We start from the raw sequence: 4,505 nt of genomic DNA on the forward strand, positions 1-4,505 counted from the left end.
TTCATAGCTTCCAAATAAGATACACAGTATATTAAACGGATGAAAACTTCTAAGACATGGTATTTAACCGCGAACATAACTTTTTGCGTTTTCGTAACAATTTTCTCAAGAAATTTAGTTCTTATGTTACAGAACATAAGAGTGTAGCGTCAGTGGAGCGGCTGCACTGTACGTTTGTAAAGTGAGACAAGCAAATATTATATTTTTGATTCAACACCGCGGGACACCTTGCCGCTGCCGGGGTGACCATGGCGCGACGCTTTATGGTGTAACGTCCTCTATCTGAGCTCAAAGTGAAAACCCATAAATATAGCTAGATCAGGTGGTATTTTGGAAATGTTACTAATATTAGAATGTGAATGTGTGGATGTCAGTTGCTCCTTGGGGCCACAACGACTGAACCTATTTCTGAATTATAATTGAGCACATCCAGGCTACATTTATACTGGAAAGTTAAAGTTTCCGCGGGATTTAAAAAACTAAATGAACGTGATCGAAAATTCTAATCTTCTATGTATACATATTACTATATAAATAGGCTTGACTCATGACTCATGAGTCAGGGAACTTGTAACTAAACGTCGAGGCCTGGACGTCACAGGCAGGCGTCAAATGTTAGTAGGTACATTTGACGCAGAGAGCCATATTTTGCTTTGCAATCAACCATCACCACACATTCATATCACGTCACCATAGCCTCATATTTGACATATTATCGTCGATTCAGGAGCAACCCCCCTCGGGTTGCGTTCCCCCACGCTAGTGTATCGCTGGCTGATCTACAACATTACACTTGCTACAACCGACCATCAAAAAGTGTTATTTATTTATTATCCATTTAGAATAAAACATTTGAATTTTGAATTGTTGGCATACATCTGTCTCGTTGTACTCGCACTGAAACGTAAGGTTAAGTCACAGTACGCTGTATCATCTCACCCCGGGACTCCTCCTCCGGGACTCCTCCTCCGGGACTCCTCCTCCGGGACTCCTCCTCCGGGACGGCGTGGAGCTGGTCGCCCCACACTTGCGGGTGACACAAGTGACGCACAAAGAGCGAACATTGAGCTCAGATTAAACTCTTACCGAACTAACTTATTCCCGCGACTTCGTCCGCGAGGACTATAGGTAGGTACACTAGTTCCAAACCCCTAGTTTACCCAGTTAGGCGTTGAATTTTCAAAAATCCTTTCTTAGCGGATGCCTACGTCATAATATTATCTACATGCCCCGTCCGATCTGTCCAGTAGTTTGAGCTGTGCGTCGCTAGATCAGTCAGTCAGTCAGTCAGTCAGCTAAGCCCCGACAAGTACGAGCGGTCTGCATGAAGCAATATGCCGGCTCCACACAGTCGGCCAACACTCCAACGACCAACGATCGTCGATAGTGTGTGTGGAGTGGAGCTAATCCACACAGCCTCTCCACACATGAGTACGTTCCAACCTCATTCACTATGGAGGCCGTTGGAGTGACACCTTATGAGTACATAATAATATAATATATCTTTATAATTTATCGTATTATGCTGGTTTATTTAACGATGCCGATATCGATATTATCAACCGAGTGTCGGTCGATGCTCGGCATTCCGTAGCACCGATTCTCCTCCATAACTACAAAAACAAGAGTGCAGTATCGTTACGCCACTCTGTCATGACAAATACAAACGAAATATAACAATATATACTTGATAATAATAAATGTACAAATGAATGGCGCGAAATACGTCTGCCGCCTGACTGGAGCGAGCGACGACTGCAATGATGTGTGGAGTCCGCCAGCCACGCCAGCCACGCACCCACGCCACCCACGCCACCCACGCCAACACGAGCCAACATCGACAAACATGCGCGAACTATATTTATATCTCTCCGCACGTTGGCCGGTTGGACGAACAGTTGGACAGTTGGCTGCGTGTGTGGAGCCGGCATCGGCAACACCGCCGCGTCAGTGCAATACCGGTGCGGCGAGTGTGGAGTGATCACCGCGGAGCTTGACAACATCACAGTCAGTAAGTACCTACCTTTTAGTAGAAACATTAATTAAAACTAGCTTTTACCCGCGACTTCGTCCGCCCCCGCGGGAACAGTTATTCCCGTGCATTTCCAAAAAAAATATCTTCGATACAAACAATAACGAACACAAAAAATAATTAGGTAGGCCTATCCAATTTGGTGCAGTGCAGTCGTTCGGAGATGTGTCTGTCTGTCTGTCTGTCTGTCGTGTCTGTCAAGAAACCTTCCCGTTGACCTAGGTAAGTAGGTCTTATAGCATAAGTAAGACGAACATTGGTATTTGTGGTTACATCACAACAATAGTTCTGATTTGTCACACAAGGCTATGCGATGACACCACATTAGTATCTACATTGCACCCATGCGACGCCGGGGCGGGGCGCTAGTTATAGTATAAGTAGGTAGACCGTACATTGATTACAATTTCCAGATATTGCGGACTCGTGGTACCTACCTAGGAGTTAGGCATAAGTAGGTAACTATAGTGTTTTGTGGAAAAGTTTAAAGCCATAAAAACATACAAATAAATTAATTGAAATTGGGTTTACCAAGTTTAGTAGGGTTCCGTACCTCAAAAGGAAAAACGGAACCCATATAGGATCACTTTGTTGTCTGTCTGTCTGTCCGTCTGTCAGTCAAGAAACCTACAGGGTACTTCCCGTTGACCTAGAATCATGAAATTTGGCAGGTGGGTAGATCTTATAGCTGACATTTGGGGAAAAATCTGAAAACCGTGAATTTAGGGTTAGATCACATAAAAAAAATTAAAATGTGGTCATGAACTAATAATTAGTATTTTCAACTTTCGAAGTGAGTGACTATATCAAGTGGGGTATCATATGAAAGGTCTTCACCTGTACATTCAAAAACAGATTTTTATTTTTTTTATGCATCATAGTTCAAAAACTATGATGATAATTCAAAAATTATCGTGCAAAATGTCAAAAAAATACGACTGTTGTACGGAACCCTCATTGCGCGAGCCTGACTCGCACTTGGCCGGTTTTTTTGTATAAAAACGCAAGAATACATATACCTACCTATGCTTATATGTATGTTACCGCAGCCGCAGGTGTTTGAGAAATAACATATTAGCATAATTTATGTAACAAACCTACCTACCTACTATATTGTTATTGTATATTCTTACTGAACTCAGCCGTAGCGATCTTATTTTATTTTAATTGCGGCAAAAACCCACACGTCCCGTCTCTGCGAACGAAATTACGTACCTCCCTACATTCCCAACTGCGATACACTCCATACCTCAGTAGTCAGTAGTCAGTAGTCAGTAGTCAGTAGTCAGTAGTCAGTAGTAGTCAGTAGTCAGTAGTCAGTAGTCAGTAGTCAGTAGTCAGACACTGTAGATTAGGGAGAGAGCCATATAGACAGACTTTATAACACAATGGAGAACTCTTAGGCATGCAGGTTTCCTCACGATATTTTCCTTCGCCATCAAAGCGAGTGCGATGTTTAATTAAGTTAGAGGTGCGTGTCCGGGATCGAACCCCCGACCTCCGATCAGGAGGCGGACGTCGTAACCACTGGGCTTATTTGCGATTGCTACCTAGATATTATAATGGGCGACACTTCGCGTAAGTTTCGTTTCCCTAATCCCGTTACATTTTCCGGGACATAAAAAACCATAACGTGAAAAATCCATAATAAAAAAAAGGTAGTTAGGTACTTAACTACTTTTTTTTTAATAAAGATAGCGAGCAAACGAGCAGGCGGGTCACCTGATGTTAAGTGATTACCGCCGCCCATGAACATTTGCAGCACCAGAGGAACCGCCGATGCGTTGGGAATTAGTTGGCCCGCCCCCCCTTGAATAACCCCATGTTGTAACGTAGTGGGAACACCGTGATGGGAGTTGGTTCCACAGTTAGCACGTGCGTGGAAGGATCTGGCGCAGCGGACGGACGAGGTGCAGCAGACACCCAGGTGATGAGGGTGAAACTCCTTACGGTGGCGCGTGGTGCGGTGTGGTGCGGTTGTATCTAATAAGTAAATGCGAAAGTGTGTTTGTCTGTCTGTCTGTCTTTCTGCTAGCTTTTCACGGCCCAACAGATTTTGATAAGATTTGGTACAGAGTTAGCTTATAGCATCCCGGGGACGGACATAGGCTACTTTTTATCCCGGAAAATAAAGAGTTCCTACGGGATTTTTAAAAAACCTAAATCCACCCGGGCGAAGTCGCGGGCGTCATCTATAGTAAAAACATATCTAGGGTCACGACCTTCAACAATGGAGAACAGATACCATGTGCAGAGACTGGGAGACTTACCGCACGACGAAACTAAACGAAGGCAGCTGTTCAAAATCACGCACACACACAAACACACAAACTCGCCGAAACGGAACCTCCTATTTATTTCAAGTCGGTAAACACAAAAATACACTAAAAACGCTTTTTTACCAAAAACGCACCAGCACTAGCAATCTTTTTCCCTTTCGAGCACTAACTGACGTAGGGGGTGGTGCTCCGGG

This window comes from Maniola hyperantus, chromosome 6 (genome assembly GCF_902806685.2).
Source record: "Maniola hyperantus chromosome 6, iAphHyp1.2, whole genome shotgun sequence".
Classification (NCBI taxonomy): domain Eukaryota; kingdom Metazoa; phylum Arthropoda; class Insecta; order Lepidoptera; family Nymphalidae; genus Maniola; species Maniola hyperantus.